General features: G+C 38.9%; 1 protein-coding gene and 1 long non-coding RNA gene across 14 annotated transcripts in view; both read left to right on the forward strand.

The window, feature by feature from the left end:
* Positions 1-21,338, forward strand: part of CACNA1C (calcium voltage-gated channel subunit alpha1 C) — a 433,056-nt gene that overhangs the window by 116,748 nt on the left and 294,970 nt on the right. The window lies entirely within an intron of this gene.
* On the forward strand, positions 865-20,505 carry LOC116786881. The gene is made up of 3 exons (XR_004357102.1): positions 865-875; positions 6,650-6,653; positions 20,429-20,505. It is a non-coding gene; the product is annotated as an uncharacterized LOC116786881 (long non-coding RNA).

The following is a 21,338-nucleotide window of genomic DNA, read 5'->3' on the forward strand; positions in this document are numbered from 1 at the left end:
TTTATAAGAAACATGTGGCCAGCAGGATCAGGGCAGGGATTGTCCCCCTGTACTCGACACTGATGAGGCCATACCTCGAATCCTGTGGTCAGTTTTGGGTCCCTCAAGACAAGAAAGTCATTGAGGTGTGTGAAGCGTGTCCAGAGAAGGGCAACAGAGCTGGTGAAGGGTCTGGAGCACAAATGCGATGAGGAGTGGCTGAGGGAGCTGGGGTTGTTTAGCCTGAAGAAAAGGAGGCTCAGGGGGGACCTTATTGCTCTTCACAATTCCCTGAAAGGAGGTTGCAGCCAGGTTGGGCTTGCCTGTTCTCCCAAGTGATAAGTGATAGGACAGGTAGATAGGACAAGTGGAAATGGCCTTTGGTTGCACCAGGGATGGTTTAGTTTGGATATCAGGAGAAAAATTTTTCACTAAAAGGGTTATCAAGCCCTGGAACAGACTGCCCAGGAGAGTGATTGAGTCACTGTGCCTGGAGGTATTTAAAAGACCTGTAGATGTGGCACTCTGGGACATGGTTTAGTGGTGGGCTTGGCAGTGCTGGGGTAACAGTTGGACTTGATCTTAAAGGTCTTTTCTAAACTAAACAATTCTGTGATTCCCTTTTGGTTTTGTATCCATTTTTTTTTCATATTTTTGTGAGCTGATTCTTTATAAAGAAACTTATTCTGTGGTGTTATGAAGTGCCTTTCCTCGTGAATCTGAATTCAGGTCATAACTCTGGATGTTACTGTACTAGTAATATAAATTAGCAATACCACATTTTACCAAATGTTTATTTAGTTCTGTACTAACAACATTTAACACTCAGGTTACATCACTGACATATTTCTATGAAATAAGCAAAAAAATATTAGAAATATTTTAAGTTCTACAGTGTAAATAGAGAAATTGAGTCAGAGAAATAAAAATATGTGGCTAGCAAGGGGATGGGACTTGATAATGGAGCTACATTCTCAAATCCTCTTCCTGCTTCCAGGCTTATGCTGATTTCCCTGGGCAGGCTGCACTAGGACCTGTACCACTAGGGTCTTCCTTTGAAGTGGGAAGAACTCAGTTTATAAAAAAATACAGAACTGTCTTGAAGGTCTGCATCTGGACATTAGGCTAATCAGATTTACCAGCATTCAGGTTACAGTGGGTCTGGAGTGTGCTTTTTGGCTTATCACCTCTCTCGTTAGCTGAGGCTTTAGGTTTCTCACAGTTTAATTGTATTTGAAAAGAGCTGTTTATATGAAGCCCCAAAATGGACTTATTTTCCAGTGCTTCTCCTTTGTTGCATATTAGCATTTAATTAGCAAAGAGATCCTATTACCTCAGCACTAAAAGTGAGAATAGCTGAGGCACCTGCTCAATATAAAATCAGATGCACAGTCAACCTTTAATCTGGCCATAATGCTGTTACCTAAATATTGTTCTAACTCCTATCATAAACCATGATTTGATTGATTTTGAAATGTTTATACCCAGAGTGTCTGGCACAACTTGTTTTTGAGAGTACACTGAAGTCAGAATGTCTGAACCAAAGAGACAACCACTCCTAACAGGCTTTATTTGGGGTTTTCTTCGGTTGAAGTGGTCGGGCTGTAATGTCCTTTCTTCAGAATGGGAACTGAGATGGAATCCAAGTTGAACTTAAACCAAGAAAAACAATTCTCTAAGCATACTTTAATCACCCATAAATGTTCTCATGGCTCTGAGGACCATCTTTCAGAGGAATTCTGAAAGAATAGCAGGCTTTTCCCCTATGATACTAGCAATTGTGGGTGCATAACTAAAAGGCAGATGTAACCCAGAAATATATAAGAAAATATATTATTTTGTTTGGTTTTTGTTTTGGGGTGAGCGGCATGAAGCCAAATATTAGATGGACATTTTCACAGTGGGATACATAAGGAATGACAAATCAAAGGGCTCCTGGGATGTCTGTCCCTTCTGCAGCTTTAAGGAGAGCTTGGCTATTTATTACAACTATTACCACAGCAGTTAAAAAGGCTTTTGGTAACATGCCCTCTGCAAAATCTCTTGACTGTTTTTTCCACTTAGTTTTTGTTGCTAAGTTCTGTTTCTATACATGACATCTTTCTGTTTTGTTTTGTATTATGATGTCTCAGCAGCAATATTTCATCACGGAGAGTTGTTTTAATACTCATGTATTAATATAGCAATGGGCATCTCACACATCCCTGTATTTTAAATTTGGTTCTCAGATCATGGTTTGAGAACACATATTAAGGTTGCTGGGATGTTATATGATAAGACATACCTCTGAAACTTTCTGACAGCACACACAATATGTTTGATCCACCTTAGAAAATTGAGATATATAACTAAAATTTTGATTATGCTTGCCCTTACAGCTTCCAATTCAGAAAATCTATTTGTCAGAGAGAATTACACAAGTGATTTGTTTTTATAGTTTAGGAACAGGATATGTCTTGAGAGGATTAGGTTTTGCAAGAGTTTCAAGAAGTTTGCAAATGAAAGAGGATTTCTTTGGTTTCTATTATTATTTATTACAACATTATCTAGAAAAAAGACTCAAAAAACTTGTCTTTTGAAAAACTTACATTTTCCTTAAAAAAAAAAAAATGTTACCAGTATTTTCTTTTTCTTGGAAGATAAAGCAAGCAAAGTGTTTAATTTTGAGTCTGATTAAGCCGAAACAAAGTTTTTCATGGTGTTGGACTGAATAGGAACATATTCTTTTTGCTGTTAATTTTCTGAGCTGCTTTAATGACTCACAACAGAAGTAGCTGAGGTACCTGCTGCCTCTCTCCTCTTGTAGGGATTAGCTTTGGTCTACAACAGACTCACAGCCTGTTTTCTGGCTGTACACTGAGCATCCATCATAGGAGATGTAATCCCTAAAGCATGTCACATGTGACTTGACATGAAACAGCAGAAACACATCTAAGAAGCAATATCACAGGCTGCAAGATTTCACAGTAATATTAAATCAAACTCAAAGAGTTTTCTTTCCAATGGATGGTGTAAAAAATTAAAAAGTTTAAAAATTTCAAATAATTTTTAATATCTTCAGACAATTGCTGAAAATATTCAGTTATTAAAGCCTTAACCTTCAGCATGTTTTATGTGCTGCAGTGCCTGAGAGGTGGTTCTTGTTTGTCATTCTGAGTGGATAGGTATGAAAAAATAAATGCAAGAGGAACCACATTTACTGGTATGAAATCTTGCAACACAGACTAGAACACCTATTAGAAGACTATAAATATAATTCAAATTCCTTTGACCACTGTGCCTTGGCAGGTAGGTGCAATTTCTGAAGAATACAGTTGCTGTTATTTTATTGATTTTTGTGGATAGTTCAATGAGTAGCTACTCTTGAGGCTTTTTTCTTTCCTCAGATATTTGCCAATATTATTTTTATTGTATATTAAGGGTTTATATTATTGTGTATTAAAGGTTGGACTTGATGATCTCGGAGGTCTTTTCCAGCCTGGTTGATTCTATGATTATATAAGTTCTCCCATTTATTCAGCTCTTCAACTCTGTTTACTGGGACAGATCTAAAGCTTTTCCACTAAAAAGTGAAAGCTGATGGAAAGTGCTAATTCACTCCCTACAACTACGTAAAAGGAGGTCGTAGCAAGGTGGAGGTCAGCTGGCAATAGGACAAGAGGACATGTCCTCAAGCTGTGCCAGGAGAGCTTCAGGCTGGACATCAGGAAGAATGTCTTCACTGAAAGGGTTGTTAATCATTGGAATGGACTGCCCAGGGAGTCACCATCCCTGGAGGTGTTCAAGAAAGGACTGGATGTTGTCCTTAGTGCCATGGTCTCATTGACAAGGCAGTGATCAGTCAAAGGTTGGACTTGATGATCCCAGAGGTCTTTTCCAACCTAATTAATTCTGTCATTCTGCAATTCCCTCAAATGCATTTGCCTCTGCATTTGAAGAGTTGCCTATTAGTTCTGGCCCAAAATTAAACATGCTGACCAAACACCAGAAATGCATTCAAGATTTGTTTTAGGGGTGAACCCACTTGATATTCAAGGGGGGAAACACTGAGCATGTGTTTCCTGAGCCATGCATTTGCCTGCCATGTACATTAACAATTGTGGAAAGCTCACTGTTGATGTCTCAAGTAACTCCATGTTTTCCAGCTGTTGTTGTCATGCCACAGCACCACTGGTGTTACTCATAAAATATGTCCTGTGGTCCTCTTTAAAAAAGCCAAACTCACCTGGTGCACGGACAGATGGGAATACCAAACAGCCTTATTTGGACACAAGGAGACAGATTTAAGGAGAATATGTGACAGCTTCCAGCTGATCCCAACACCAACCAGCTCAGATGCAGATGTGCACAGCCTTCACGTTAAAACATCAATGGGTGCAAATAAGGTGGTTCCCTTTCTAAAGCATATAAACCATTTTAAATTTTGTTGCATGCCACAGTGTTCATGATTATATATTTGTCAAATTTCCTGGTATTTCTTTGCTCTTGTATGCATTTCACTACTGCTTTAAATTTGTCGTGTCTGGTTTGCTGTCCTGATTCCTGCTAGCGCAAAGTATGTTCTGTACATTTGTTTTTTGCTGCTTTAGTGCAATGTGGGCAGAGATTCTGTGCATATAATTCTAATTTTCCAGTTCTCTTGCATGAGCTGTCATTGAACAGTTTTCACCATCACAGTGACCTAATTCCACCCTCAGTGAACTAAATTCATTTGCAAAACTAGAATTTGGGAACCAGGACTGTATTCTTTTCCAAATAGGTTATTTCTCTGCCTCCCTAAATACTTAAGAAAATTGGGACCAATTGGGAACCTCTTCAATCCACAGACAAGAAATTCTTTTGGTGCTTGTATATGTTATGTAAAGATCAGATTTAATTTAGGTATTTGGAATGAGAACATCATCCTTCAGGATAGTTTAGAAACAGAGTCCTCTTTGGTTTTACAGCTTTCTAAATGTTCAAGTTGAGCAGGAACACCTGAGAGTGGATGCCAGCTTTTTAGTCACTTTGAGCAAACGAAATTATTAGTCCTGTTCTTGAGTGAGACAATTGAAGTGCCTGCTAAAGCAAACAAAGCAGACAGCAAGATGGAGATTTTTCAAGTTGTCTAAAACATTTGGAGTCCCAGAACAGGTGGCTTTGAAAAAGCTGTCTTGAAAGTTGTCCAAAAAAAAAAAAAAAGGAAAGAAAGGAAAAATAATTAAAATAATTGTGTGAGAATCTGAGTAGATCTAGTCCTTCAGGCTTCACTTCTGTATTCCTGGCATTCTTAACAGATCTCTTTTCTGTTCAGATCAGCGCTGTAGCAGGACATTTGGCACTGGAGGTGAAACAGGATCCAGGGAGTCTCCTTCTGTCCTCTCCTGCTGTGGGGCCTCTTCTGGCTCATCCTCTCCCCCCTCATTGTGTTTCCCAGCTGAGACCTGAGCTGTTGCCTTGCAGGAGCTCCCTCGCTGTTCTATTACTAATTTGTGTGCGGAGTCCTAATTACAATTTACCCAAATGTTTTTCCATTTTCTATCTATCATATTCTGAGTCTATAAAAGAGTGGGTGAGAAGACTTGTCAGTAAGTCACACCTCTTCCATTTTTTAAGCTGTATTTTTAGTTGACTGACTCAGATGGACGTTTGCTGTCAGAATATCAAAAAAGCCTTACCCAGCGTGTGTATCTCCTTCCATGATCAGTCATTTTGAATTCAGGATTTGAGTTCATGAGGGGATGTATTTGTATCCTCAGCTTACTGATTTATTTCATCTTATGTGTTGTTTCTCTGTCCTGAAGGTTGAGGGTAGATTTCATGAAGGTATGAATGTAACATGTTGCAATCCTAGCAGTTGCTTTTTCCAGTAGTGTCAGTACTGAGCATTTGCAGTTTGTGGCCTGATAGCTTTTGATATGTAACCTGAAATTTAGCTCTAATTATATTGCACGTATTGATGAGTCTGTGGTTCCTCCAATGACAGTGAACTTTTTCATTGATCAGGTGGTTTATCTAGAAGGGTTAAAGATCTTAGAGATGCAATAGGATATGGAAGAGATCCATTGCTGCTCTTGTTTAATTGCTCTCATCATTCCTCCATGTCTAGTGCTTTTTACACTGCTACTTGCTTTTCATTTGTAGTATTACGTTGTGTTCTTTGACAATGATCTATGTTATTGACAAACATCTGTAAATTGTTTTCTCTAGTAATAATATTTTGTTCATCTTTTACTTGCCTGCTTGCATATACCCACAGTCACCCTGCATTTATACACACACCAGCGTACAGAAGACACACCTTCATGAGCACACACAAGATTCCTTTTGTGGAAGATGAAGCTGCTAGAAAGTCTTCCTTATCCTTTATATGTCAATCATTTCACATAATGGTGTACCATCTTTTCCCAACATATATTCTAAAGAGCTGCTTCAAATTGAAAGCCCAGCTCTGAACACCTTGGAGCTGCAAATTTTCACATGATCTGAAAATTTGCAGCTCATGTGGTCTTCAACACAGAGAGGCTCAGGGTGAGGCTCTGGTGTGAGGAATTGCTGCTTCCCAAAGTGTATGTCAGTCTTAATTTAAGTCACTTCCATTATGGTCAGAGTGCTTTAAATGTAAACATCCCCAACAGGAAACAATTAATTCCTCATTGATCTTTTCTGGCAGCTTTCTTCCTCCCTCCAGCCGAGTGGAGTAGTGCACCTTTGGGTTTGCCTGCCATGTAGCTGGCTACTTAAAAACCACTATTGACATTACTGAAGCTTCATGGAGCCTGTCCACCATGGCCAGTTACGGCCTGAGTGTTTTATGTCCCCTCTGGTTGTCACAAAGAGGAACAAAACACTGATTGAGAGATTGCAGGGACAGATCTGACCTCAGCTCTCCCAGGGAAGGTAACAAGAACTGTGTAATATCACCATACTGGCTTTGTTTGATCTAGTCTTTTTGTGACCTCTTATGGGAGCCTGGGAAATTCCCCTTTTCCTTTTGTTCTGTCTTTGCTACCAAAGCTGTGCTAAATTTTTGCCCAACTCTGTGCTCTCTCCTCTATGTATACTTTTTCTTGTGTTCCTATGTGTTAAGAAATGCCTGTTACTAAAGGCTTTGAGGTTATATTTGTTTTACAATGTTTCTACAAGCACATCACTAACTTTGATGTCCAGTAAAATACACAAATGCAAGTCCACTCACTGCACTCCATGGCACAGTAAGGAAAGTAGCAAAAGAACTGAAATGCAGAGAGAAGAAACTTCTGTCTTCATTTCTCTCCTTCTAGAAATCATGGAAGATCACTGGGGTGACCTTCAGAGGGGTGTGTTCCCTGCTAAACCTTACTGGTTGCTCATTTGAAAAGAACACAGGAGTTTGTGCTAATTTGGCCAGCACAGGTTGCTCTCCTTAAGCAAATCACCTCTGAGAGGCTCCCCCGAGGCTGGGGCGGGGGAACCCAGACTATTGTGCTGAGTCTCAGAGGGCTGCCCAGGTGCTCCTCATTCCCATCAGAGGTGTGAAAGAGCCAATCCTCCCCGGGGCAGTGTGGGACTTAAGGATTGGGTTCCATTTCTTCACTAGGATGAGCTTAGCAGCAGATCTCAGCCGTTTCTGCCTCCTCTGTGTGAGCACCCCTGTGAGTACAGAATCTGACTGGTAACCCCTGGGCTAGTTTGTTTTCTGCTACTTTTATTTCTCCTATCGGGATTGCTGATGCTTTGCCTGTTAGGAGCCTTTGGTTGTTCTCTCTTATATGTGTTTCTGGTGTATATATATTTTATGGAAAGCCTATATTTTTTTCCTGTGTTATGTTCCATTTACAAGTGTTTCTTTGCATGGGCTGCACAGTGAATGCTGACAGCACAGCTGCTTGTATGCAGTGAATGGGTGGGGGAGAAGATATTGTACATACTAATGAACACAAGGCTTGATTTGCTGCTATCTAGTGCCTCTCACAGCCTTTGTTGAGTGATATTTAGTACAGTTGGTTGAAAGAACTGTGACTGTCAAAAGGTAGTACTAATAGCTACATCTGACCTTAAAATTATACTATAAACTGCGGGGCAGTGTATGTAGTATAGCCAATTTTAATTAAACTCTTTTCAAAAGCTATGTAACTTGTTAAAATGATGGGAGGCCAAATTGTCAACTTGCCAGTCAAGCTAAAAGGGTTTCTGTCTAACTAAGTGCGCCCATCTGAAAAATATGGTTTATTGAAATTCGGCACCTTTGAATAATTATATACCAAATGTGTCTGCCCTGTGAAGCAACACCACAATGGATGGAGTTGTGCCTGGCAGACAGAAGCTTCCTGAGTAATAAAGAGGCTGTGAGACGAGTACAGCTTGTGCATATGGAGGGCAAGGGGGTGATACATGGTGGGCTGGCTGCAGGACCATCATTATGTGGATCTCTGTTCATATAAAGAAGTCTTTTGAGCTTTTAAACTTTGTGACTGGCACATTTGAGATCATGGCTACCTAATGTGTCTCACTAAGTCACTTGCATGGCTACCTCTGTGTTACAGATTTAAGGTAATGCCATGTGAGTGTCTCTATTAGATGCATTTTAATTGCGGTATGAAACTGCAGGTTTAATTCATTACCAGTTACTGTAAGTTTGCTGATTGGGCTCTATGCAACATAGTATTAAAATTGTTTTACAGAGAAGTCTATGGAATTCAGAATTCTTAATTCCTGAATTGAATTAACCCATAGGTAACTGAAAACATTCTTTTTGTCTTGCTCTTCCAAGTGCAAGGTTATTCATAGGGTCCATGTTAAGAGTGGTATCCAAAATTCTAAACATTTTGATAATTTTTATCTTTACCACACAACCCTAAAGAAGAATAGTACTGTCTACCCTGATAATCTCAGGAAGAATGGGCTAGGGAATACTGTTGTTACCAATAACTCAGAAGAAAAGTGAAAGAGCAAAATGCCTTCTTTACTTTGGTAACAACTTTTGCTGTTGATGTTTTGTGTGAAGAATATTCTCAGCTTTGGATGATTCTACTGTTCATTTTGCAGACAGCAGAGAAAGCAAATGAGCAGAGGTGCACAGGAAGGCTCTGGTGTAGTAGACAGATGTGTATGTTGTCCCTGATTCCTGGCTAGCACTATAGCTCCTGGACCTTTTTTCTTCAGCAGTACAAATCCTGTTTTCAGGGCTTTGGTTTGAAAAGTGCTGCTGGGACAGTTTCAGGCGATGAAGAAGCACAGCCCACACAGCACAAGTGAGGTAGAGCCATTACAGCTGTGCAAAGAATGAAGTATGGAACAAACTGGGAGCAGTATATGCTGAACTTACCTTGGCAGGTGTCAGATCCATTGTCCTACTACTTGAGACAAGTAGGGGTGGAAAATTTTTTATTAAAAAAAAAATAAAAATGTACTCTTATCTTTCCGATTCCAAAGAAAATTATTTGGAACATTTAAGGAAGCTGTTTCAGTTTGGTAACTTTGCAGCATTTTCACCAGCACACAACTTGATTGCATAATGTTGTGGGGTCATACTTCCTGTATTTATAGGCTACGTCAAATTCTCATATGAACAATGATCCCTGTGTGAACTATTAAGGGCTATGAGGAAAGCAGTTCCTTTGCTTCCCAAGGTGCTGGAGAATTGTTACCATTTCCCAGAAGGACCCAGAAGTTAACATGTAGGTACACAACAGCTGGAGAGTGTAGCAGAGATCAAGACAGTGTTTTTCTGGAGTAGTGTATTTAAGATCACAGTATGCTGCAAACTTGAGGAAATGCTGAACAGGAAAAAAGTTCATGATATTGTGGCTACAGAGAGGTTGAATATTGCAGAGCTTTTGTTTTCTTTGAAGATAATGGACAGATAAAAGCAAAACTCTGGTTCAATTATCATTTGTGAACTTCACCAAAGAGGTAGGCTTGTGCTTTTCTTGCCTTTGGTTATATGTTTCTGCCACAGCTCTTGTGCAGCTCTGTGGTGACTCAGGTCGGGGTGAAGGCCAAACCTGTAGGGGAGTCATGACTGGTTTGCAGCAGAGCTGGTCCCTGGTCAGGTGAATGGGAAGAGCCCAAGGATGAGGAGCTAAGTGAGCAGGATATTGGTGTTAAGCTTCATGAACAGTAGCTTGAATACTGCAGCATTCGAGTTATTTATGGTTGTGAATTGTGCTTCTTTTGTAAGATTTGGGATGTCAACCATTCTATCTTCAGGAAATGCATTCCTCTCTTCTAAATCACTCTTTTGGCTGGGTGCAATAAGCTTCACATGTTGTCTTTAAGTGTTGTTACACATACTCTTTCTCTCTGAATTCATGTGGGGAGGACTTCAGCAATGAGTGAAAAACTGGGTTTGTAATTTTTTTTTTTCTTACTCCTTCCCTGTTTCTCGGAATGTGTTGTGATGCCAATGATTCAAGGATACTCAGAAACAGTTGAATCTAGAACAGTGTAGGAAGCCAGAGTGCTCTTAAAAAATGCAAGAAACCTTAGTAATACAATTTTTGCTAATTTGGCCCCAGAAAAATTATGGTTTCCTTGCCACTCTAAGCAAAAATATAATAGCAGAGTGCTGCAGTGAGGTTTTTTAAAAGCAAAGAAGTCTTAAGTAATAAAAATATACCCAAGGACACTTACTATTACTGTAAGAAATATTACCATAAATAAATAACACTATAAATGGCATTTGTAAATAAATTATCAAAGTACTTTGTGTGATGCATTGTGCTTGCTTTTGTGTTATTCATTTACTTAGTACCTAAAAAAAATTCAGGACTTTTCCATGTTTTATAATTAAAATCTAGGAAGTGACAATTTAGCATATAAATTTAGAGATTGAAGGCTATATTTTACTCACACAGAGAAATATCTTCACTGACTTCTGTTAAACTGTACTCAGTGTCAAACTGATGTTGAAAAAAAAAGATGAAAACAAGCAAAAATATGAAGAATGTTGCTTTATGTATGGTTAACAATCACTAGGTGAAAAAGAAAACATACACGTTTTTGGATAGGTGAAAAAAACCCCACTTTTTTGGACTTCCTCTAAATTGATTTTTTTTTTTTTTTAATTCTAAAATATTGCATTATATGTATTGTAGGCTTAATTTTTTTTTAGATTAAATGCTTTTTTGAAATTTAACAACAAGCTGAAATATTCTATTCTGGACACTGGTATTATGACATCGTCAATTTTTTCTTATTATTATTCTTTCAACCCTCAAGGTCTTGAGGTTTGGGGTTGGTTGTTTGTTTTAATCCAACCGTTCGCAGAGGGTTTTTCCACAGACTAGTTCTACCTCTATCTTCTATTATCTCTAATTGTTTTACTCTTCTTATTTCATGCAAGCCAGAGTTAGTTTTTCCACTTGTGGTACACAGTTTACATGAAGATGTAGCACAGTCTTGGCCTGCTACCTGAATAAATGTGTACCTTTGATTTCTTGGAGGAAAGATGAATATAATGAGGAAACATCTAAAAATAAGTGATTTGGATACCAGCTTTTGTGCTTCATGCATTCCTCGAGAAGCCAGCTCTTGTTTCAACAATATGCTACAATTGAAAGATTAGGAAAAAAATCTGGTGCTTTGAAAGAGAGAATACAATATCGTTTTAGCACGCTAGAGATGAAATTTTGTAAGAGTATTAAATTCCCTTTCACTGTAAGGAATGATGGGCTTATGAAACAGCAGCAGAAACTTGAAAGTAGAATAGTCGGTCACTGGCATGCAGCCACACACAAGCTGGTGTTGTTATATGTGTTTTTGATGGAAACATTGGAGAAATTTTTAAATCAAAGGAAAGCAACAATTCTAAAACAGTAAATATAAGTTTAGTCTAGAAGCCTGCTATTGACGGCATATTGAGTTTGGTTCTGATCAGCGGGTTTTATTTTGATTTTTTTTCTGTCTTTTTTTTTTTTTTTGAGAAATATTTATATCAGCTATTTAGATAACTGGAGAACTTGCTAGCACCACCTGTTGGATGAGAAATTCCCTTTAAATAGTTCCTGTTAATTTTGGTACCAAAGAATCAGTATATTCATTTGAAGCCGAAATATCTCCAAACAGTCAGCTTTCAACAGGGCATTTTGTTTTGTCTGTCTTTCAATAAATACAGTAATTTAATAATTAGTCATGAGCACTGAGAAATATTAGGGTTTCATTGCTGCAGCATGAGGGCTTTCTTATGCTGGGAGTATACCTAAAGCTGCTGATTGTTTGGAAAATCCTCACTCTGAGCATGCTAATACTATAGCTGTCACTCTGTGGGGAGGGGAGGAAGTACTTGGAGCTTGAGGCATCCATTATTTTTGCCGAAAATTGCTTTTTGTTAAACCATTAGTACTTATCTTCTCATGAATAAAAGGTATTTGGGGTGAATAAAAACCTCAACAAAACAAAACCCTCCTGCCTGAGCTGATTTCTTTGACAAACCCTTACGCTGAGCTAAAGCTTTAGCTCTGCAGTAACTATATTTAAATTAGAGCTATGCTTTTCACTTCTTTTTTTAAATAGATTATTTATCCTTCCATATACATGAAACACAAGTGACTCGACAGGCATAAAGAATAGTTATTTATTTCCACTCCTACTCTCTTGTTTCTTCCCTATTAACATTATCTCCTTGGTAACACATCCCATGAATTTTGTCTATGATATGCCAGCTACTGCCGTTTGTTTAGTGTCTTTCTACTTACATGTATTTAAATTTTGTCTGTGAGGTCCCATCCTAAATGGTAGATTTGCTTTTTCTTTTTTTCCCTCTCCTCTTTTTTCCCCGAGTGTTTTGGAGTTTTTTTGTCTTCGTTGATCCCAGATGTAACATGACCCCAGCATCTGAAATTAATGACACTGAACTTAATTGAGCTAGAATTTCTCATTTTTTCTCTTTTAATCCTATTTTAATACCTACAAGTGCTCAGATGCATCTTTTTAGTATATTAAATAATACCTCACCCAAATGTATGTTTATACACAAACTTAACAGAAAAGACTGACATCCTTTCTTCCTTGCAGTACTTTTGTGCAAGAGCCCACAGGCTTTTGTTTTAAATATTTGATAATGTGTAACCAGAATCCATCTGAGACCAAAACATTATCACTTTTCATACCAATTATAGCTGATAAGGTTTTCTCCTTTGCAAGGGCCTGAGCAGACATATTTATATATAGTTTTTGGAAAACTATGGAGATCTGTTATGTCTCTATAATGTGTACATTCTCTATAGGGGTCCTCACAGCTGCTGAAATACTGGTGAGCCACTTGGGATGGGATATTAATCTCTGTGAAATTCTATATTGACTTTAATACAGGTTGCTTGAACTTGTTAGTGTTGGTGGCAAAGAGAGAACCCCTTTAACTTCCATGGCCAAATAAAGTTAAATTGCATCCTGGAGATCTTACTCTTTCATCTATTACAATGTTATTAAATGGCTTCCCAAAGAAATACAGGGACCTGGAAATTACATCCAGGTCCTAAAAAACTGTCCATTTGGAACCAGCTCTCTTCCCTGTGAAAAATTTCTTGTTCGTTGTTTCCGACTTTTGTAGTAATAAGAAACAGTACATTGGCTAGTTAAAAATTGACTTAGCTCTGCTAAAAACCTCTGTGGTTCCCTTCCTTTTATAGTAATGAACATAGGCAGAGAATTATTCCCAGTTCTGTGAAGCAGGAGCTCTGGCTCCTGTGGCAGATGCTTCCTTCATTGCACCCTGTCCAGCGCTATAAAGCAGAGATCTTGGAAACAGCTTTGGGTACCCCAGCAGTACAGCCCAAATGAGCTCCCAAAATTACTAGTTGCTAGCAGGAGTGTTGTCATTAATTTATGTTTTGTAATAGAAAATTGAGACAGTAACGGAAGTAATCTTTTTTGTAAAACACATAAACATGAATAGTCACAAAGCGAAACTCTGTCCAGTGCAGGCTCAAGAAACACAAAGTGTCAAAAGCAGGAGATGTTGCAGAGGGCAACTTCTGTCATTTAATGCGGAGATAATCCTGGTGAGATAACAGGGTATTGGCTGGGTTAGGGGAAAGAAAGCTTGGCATGAATAACCTGCTAATAGGTCTTGTATGTCCCAGGTGCTAAAAGCAGCTTAAAAACCTGCAGCTGTGCACGTGTGGCTGTGCCTCTGTGCGGGCACATCTACAAATGTGTGTGTCCTGGAGACAGCCAAGGCATCACAAATACAAATGAATAGTCAAAACCATTTTTTTGTTGGGCAAAGTAGGTTGTGTTGAGCTACTCCATTTGTCTCACTTGATTCATTCATTGGTGATAAAACTGACACTTGTTTGTATGGGAAGCATCCAGAAGACTCCAATAGTTTCTTGGCAAAGAGGTGAAGAAATGGCTCTAATGTTAAGAGGCTGGGAGTACTGATGTCAGCCTCAGGTGCTTGATATGTTAGGAACTCCTCCACGTACAAGTAAAAATGTGCTTAAAGCTATGCTTTTGACAAATTGAAGACTTGTGCATTTGCTTGTGTCATTTGCTTTCCATGCCAGGTGGTGATAAGATCCTTTATTCCAGTAACTTGTACACCTGTGGACACTTTTCACCAAGTAATCCTTATTTCCCTAGTGAAATAGTGTTTAGTGAAATAGCCTCTTGCTTTTGAGTTAGTAGAAATGTTTCCTCAAAGTGTGGATGCTTCAGTATGGAAATATAATATTCAATTATCTTTATCCTTTGTGACTGGTGTGGTGGTCGATGTGCATGGGAACTAAAGAAAGTGGAAAGAGCAGGAGGCACAAAGAGAAGAAACAATTTTTAGGGTTTTTAATCATTGTTCTGCCACATAGCTTAAAGAAGATCAATAAATCATTCTGAGGGCAGGTATTTAAGAAAGCTGGAAAGCCACAAAACTGCACCCCTCAGTAGCTAGGGAGCCCACTACTTTTGCTGCAGCAAAGCTGGGAATGGGAATGTCAGATTCTTTTGTTCTTGGAAGATTTTTGAGATGTATAAATCAGGTCCATGCAACTTGGCCACTCTGAACTTTGAGTAAAGAGCCCAGGTATTCAGTATTTTGAGTAGGGTGCCCAAAAATCTGTGCCAATGCTTCCCAGGATTGACTTGTGAATGACAGTGATCTCACAACTAGTAAAGGAGTGGGAATAGAAAGAGACGTTACTTACTGGGAGAAAAAATGTTGATAATGTAAGGTAGCAAAGTTGAAACTTGATTGTATTTCCAAATTTTCTGAACTTGCTTGTTTCCCCTCGGTTGACATGTCTAAATTCTTAATGTCAGTTATACACAATAGAGGAGGAAGGCGAGAAGGGGAAATTACCCCCCCGTGCTGTCAGCGCTGAGAGCTGCACTATTGACAGGGAGCATTTACGAGCCGTGTTTAAAGGTTGTTTGCTTTATCAGCTGTGTTATAAAAGAGATACAGTAATCTTTCACACAAGCTAAACCTGACAAATATAAAGGCTTTGATGGAAACAGGCACTGTCATTAGGTTACACATTCGTAGCAGGATTTTGTTATTATGATATCACCTCTTTCAAGAGCATAAAGACTGCCCAGACGGCACACTCAGATTCCAGGCTTTGCTGCCTCTCCCCTGCCAGGGCAGGAAGGTGGTGTGCAGAGCAAACCCTGAGGAGCTGGGGTTTGGCTAAGGAGGAGCACTGATGTAATGTGCTACTTCAGTACACCTTCTGGGGATGAGAGAAATCTGACCTCACAGCTCTGTAGGAGCCCTTATCGTGGGTTTTTTCCTCCCTTTTTTTTTTCTTTTTATATTTTTTTTTCCTCCTAAGAATAAATTGTCCTCAAATTTCAGGAGACCCTTCTGGTACAACATATAATTTTGACTTTTATGATTACTTGCAAGGGAAGGTATGAATTTGGCCTTCTGACTTGAGGTGTGCGAAAGACTTGCTGAGCTGTGGTATTTTCAAAAGTCCTCAGAATTTTGTTTTATGTTAGGCTTAATCTAAATCTGAGCACAACCATTCCAGTTGAGCTGTTGGTTGTTATCACTGAGACCATAAGTTTGACCTGTCATGATTTTGTCCATGTTCAATAGGAAATGTCCTGCAGGCTTGGGTGTCATGACTCAGACAAACAGCATTATATCTATACCTGAAGGATTTAACCTGTAAGCCCATCTAAATTTGGCAAGCTGTGTGTGCACGTGTTATCCATGTGGATTTTGCATATGTTTTTATATTACTTTGGACAGTGAAAAAAGTAGAAGCCTGAGAGAACTTACAGGGATAGCATAAGATTATAGTTTGCATGAGTGGCAAGTGAAAGGGCTCATCCAGGTGTCAAGGAGGATTTGAAGAGCATTAATGGGAATGAAGAAATTGGGTCAGACAATCTGCAGCCCAGGCAACAAAGACAAGACATTTTGCTGCCTTCCAGCTTCAGGACCTAATCTGATGGTAGTGCTTTTAGAACTAGGGATTTAATCCAGGCAATATAGTTATTATTCTTCCTCAGGAGTCCCAGCAATGCGAATGTACAAACCTGTTTTGCTGACAGAAATTGCACTCACACTGTGCAAGAAAACACTTAACAAAGGGTGACAATGGAAGCTTCATAGGAACCTGTTTACAAGACTACTTAAGGGACAGTTTGAGTCAAGTCCAAAATTGCATTTGAAAAAAGGACATAAAATAAATAATAATGTAAAGTTAGTGTAATCCAAAATATTTACATTTTTCTTTTTTGTTTTTAAGATATTTCTGGCCATGTATAGTAAAGCATTTCTAATTCCTGTTCTGCTCAATTCTCTGTTTGAGGGAATTCCCCTGTTACATGGCTGTGGCTGAACAAAATGAATTGTCCAAGTTGATGTCCTTAGTGGACTAAAATAATTGCTTTTTGTAAAGCAGAAAGTGTCCTTTGTTGTACATGTTGTCCCCAGATTAACATCAGCACATGTCAAATGAATGTCCAAAACATTTAGAAATTGTCATGAATACTTAAGGTATGTCATGAAGGCAGGCAAAGCAGAGCCATGTTGGGATACTGTATTGTGAGAAATGAAGGCAGGCAATCAGTCCTCTTCAACTGAATAAGAAAGTGCATAAGGACTTGATTACAAATTTTTCACTGGGGTAACAAAATAAAGTATGACACTGTTCACCTCTCAGTGCATTGGCTACAGTTGTGTTAGTGACAGCTTTCTTGGCTTCAAGTCAATACTCTTCCCTCTGGACCTCCTGAGTTACTGGAGATCTGCAGTACACAGAGATGAATTTCTGGCTGTCAGCAATGCCTCCGAGCTGTTCACAGGGATAGGAGCTCTGTACACATACATATGCCAATCACATTCTAATTCAGGAAAGAAAATTTCCCTGTTTCACTTTATGTGAAGTTGCAGCTGTGTGATGGATTCACTTCTAGCCACAAAATGCTTAGCATTGTTCCTCGTGGTGGTTTGGTGTGTCAGGACCTCTCTTCTGAGTGCACGCCCTTGCTGGGAAGGTTCCCTTGCAGTTCCCCCCTGCCCAGACTCAGCACAGAACAGCTGTTGTTGCTCCATTTCCCAAATTTACCACCCTTCTATTCCCAGTGTTTGTAATGTGATTCTAAATTGAAGACATTTCTGAAGAAAATTGAAGTATAATGTAAGAGGAAGATGTTTTTAATAAATTGAGGTATTCCTACACATTGAACTTTCTTAACCTTCTTCAAAGAGCACGTGTTCCAAGGATTCTCAGGAAATTTCTGTGGACAGTGGCCTGGAAATTGATTTCTGCCAAGATCAAGTGTTTTGTGTTAAAATCTTACTGTAACCTTTGTTTCCTCTTCCTGTTTCTTTTGGTAGCTGGATAGTATATGGATTAGCTCCTTACAGGGTTAGCCCATGACCACTGGCTTTGCAATATCTCAGGTATTTTTGGAGATGATGTTAATGAGATTGTTGACTTCCTAGCTACTAATGTGCAACTCAGGCTGTCTTGAACCTCATGTACCTACAGTTAAACCCCTTTACTTTAGTTTAGGTGATATATTTCAAGGAACAAGGCCGTGATTTCTGGAAGTATGTCATCTTCTTATTTTTTTATTTAAAAACTATTGAAGCAAAAGCTGATGTTTGCTCTGCTGCAAGTGTTACTACTACCATAAGAAATTAGAAAATTTTCTTTCTTCCCTTTCAAAAACTACTGGTAACTCTTCTGTCTAGGCATTACATCAGACCAATTTGTAACCAACACAATTACTGTTCTCTAGGGGAACATAAATGCCCCATATTACGGTTTTTTCACTTTGGGTACCCTGCAGATCAATTCTGTATGAACAGTACTTATCTGAAAGTATGCAAGATCTTCTGAGAATATCTATAAATCCTCCTCTTCCCAGCATTGCTAGTGGGGCTAGAAATAGAAACTGAGAAGATGAGGAGTGTGGTCTGCTAATGTATTTGTCACTTTGAGAGTAGTCTGCTTTGATAAGCTCTAGGTGAGGCTGATTCTTAAAGCTGTTTGGAAATTGCAATGATTTTTTACTTTCTTAGGTCTGTTACTCTTTCTTAAGTTGCTCAAGAAATACAATAATAAGAGAATAAGTAGAAGATTATATATATATATATATATATCTTCTTCCAAGTGCAAAACGCGTCCTTGGGGAGCTTATTTACCTTAATTGTGGTGTATTTTGGTAGGATTTTCTGATTTGTGGTAAGTGGGGTTTGTTTGTTTGTTTGTTTGTTTTTTAAAAAGTAAATAGAAATAATTACATTGGTTTTGGGTGACACTACCTTAAAATTCTGCTTAAATCCTTAGAGATTGGTGTTTTCTGGACTGCTAGGAAGAGAAGAATAAAAGCTACTAGAAGTAGCAAGATGCATAAAGTCCTTAATGAGTTAAAGAATAAAACTCCAAGAAATATTTTGAATTTGCTCACTTAAGTTTTTTAGACCTATTTTTGGTTGTTTGAACATGTTGTCTCTTACATAAGGTTCATTCAGAATATATAAACTATTCGATAAATATTCCCAAATGTGAAAAATCATATCTTCACCCATTTTGTTTCTGTCTTTCACATTCAAAAACAGGGAGCATTTCAGATATATTTCTGTAATTGCTGCATGAAGTTCTAGCATGGATTCACAAGCATACAAGCATACAAGCATATTAATAATATTGCAGGGAAGTTAGCACTTGGGCAAGAAGAGACAAATACTATTTGGGGGGGGTGTGCATTTAAATAAGGTCTGTTGTCTTGATAAATACGGGTGGTACTCTTTTTTGGTCATGTCTGCTACACTGCAAAGCTGTGGCTGTGACGATGTGATTTGCAACACAGTGACTTGATCACAGTTACTCCATGATGTATTTAACCAAGGATATATATCTGACTTGCTTCTGGTAGCTGTGCTGGAATTCAGGTTTGGCTACACAGAGCAAAGTTGACTTCTAGCCAACTGCCCAGAGAGGCAGAGGTTGCACTTGAGCCCAACCTTATGTTCCTGAGTTTCTCTGCCAGTAGAGGAAAAAACAGAATCAAAACCTGTTGAGGAGCTCTGGTCTCAAGTGCAAGGCTGAGCTCTCTGGTACCATAGATATCCACTTTGTCTTTCTGTTGTTACAAGAAGTTGAAGGTGAGCATGACTCTATACAAGTGTAGCTCAGGCCCCCTCTGTGGGCAAAGTTATGGCTTCCAAAAACCAGCCCGTCAGGGGAGCTGATTGTCCCTCTCTGCTCTGCGCTGGTGTGGCCTCACTTTGAATATTCTGTCAACTTCTTTCCCCTGACCACTGAAAACTACTGAACACTTAAAAAGAGAGATTATGTTTTATTCAGTTTGCTGCTACTTAACTCCTACTAGTTTTAGATATAACTGCAGTATAATTATGTATAATGTTGAAAGCCAAGACTCCAAGAAGACCAGGGGAGTTGATCTGAAAGAGGTATGGTGTTGGGGCAACAGGTTTCACTCCATGCTGTAGTGGCATTTTATGTCTGAAACACTGCAGTGTGTAGTAGGATTAGCCTGGTCTACTTAGGCTAAAGAAATATCTTCTGCTATACTTTATTCCCTTTAGAGTGCTGCATAGAAATAATAATATATTGACATATCTTTCTCTGGTTTATGAAAAAAATTCTCAGCAACTCTTTGGTGACAACCCCAAGGAAGGATAAAATGGATGCTCTGACACTGATACCTGCAGTTTGACCCCTAAATTCCACTGATCTGGACCACTACATAAGAGTTGCTGCTGTCTCCAGTAAGGAAAAGGAGATCTCAGATTCTGTACTACTTGTGTCATGTTCTACTTCTTCCATGCAAAATTAGGAGCCACGCTGACATGTTTCCAAGCATACACAGAATAAATAATAGGGAAGGGGAAGTGTTGGAGAGATTTAAAACAAAGCAATGAAGTCTTTCCAGCCTTGCCAAGTTAAATAATTTTAAATACTTTTCCTTTCAAGAAACAGAGTTCAAGACCAGCATTGCAAATAAGCAAATATCTTCTGAATATTAATCCCTGTTCCCATTCCTCTGCACCTATAACAGGGAGGGGTGCTGCTACTCCCTGTGCCCACCTGCTCTGGAAGTGGTTGCAACTTGTGCATAAATCCTGTTCTTTGACATCTGTGTGTTTCCTGACCTCATTCTGCAGGTATTGCAGAGTGTGGAAGAACCCAAAACTTAATTCCTCTTTCCAAAGGGAAGTTGTTTTACCGAACAGCAAATGACCTTGGATAGGTCCACAGCATCTCCCAGATGTTACCAGTGCTGGTCAGTGGGACTGTGTTGCTCCCAGGCATTCCCATACCCTAACTGTACTTGAGGCTGGATATACCCAACTTGAAGGTGATTTCCAATGTGATCACTATGGGAAACATGCAGGATTTAATTAGTGTCTCCCTCCTCCCCTTCGCCCTGCCTGCAATTAATTGTTGACATTAATACTAAGCGAGGTCAATCAACTGTTACAAGAGCAAACACAACTGAGTGACTTTGTTCCTTTACCTGCAAGGGGGAGGGAAATCACTGATGATCTACTGTTGTAGGTCTTAAAAAGAATCTTATTCTTTCCTTGTTATCACCATAATTTTGACTGTTACGCGTTGGGGATGGAGTGCTGCATGAGGAAAGCTTAAGTGCCAAGGTGCTTCATTTCTATTATGAAATCAACACATGTTCAGTCTGTGGGCTGATATGATCTGAGATTACTTAATGGGATCACAACCAGCAAAAAGCACTAAAGCTAATTCTACTTTATGAGAGAGAGGGCTCACATTAGAGATGAATGAACCTGGTTATGGACCTGCACAATCCTAACAAGTAGTGTTTGCACACAGGAGGTAAAATACAGGTTTTTCTCAGGAAAGAAGCACAGCAAATCTTCCAGGGGAAAAGAAAAATATTAAAAATCTTAAGGTGCAGGATAAAATAGCATCTACTGAAAACAAAGTTGACAAAAA

The sequence above is a fragment of the Chiroxiphia lanceolata genome, chromosome 5 (assembly GCF_009829145.1).
Source record: "Chiroxiphia lanceolata isolate bChiLan1 chromosome 5, bChiLan1.pri, whole genome shotgun sequence".
In the NCBI taxonomy this organism is placed as follows: Eukaryota; Metazoa; Chordata; class Aves; order Passeriformes; family Pipridae; genus Chiroxiphia; species Chiroxiphia lanceolata.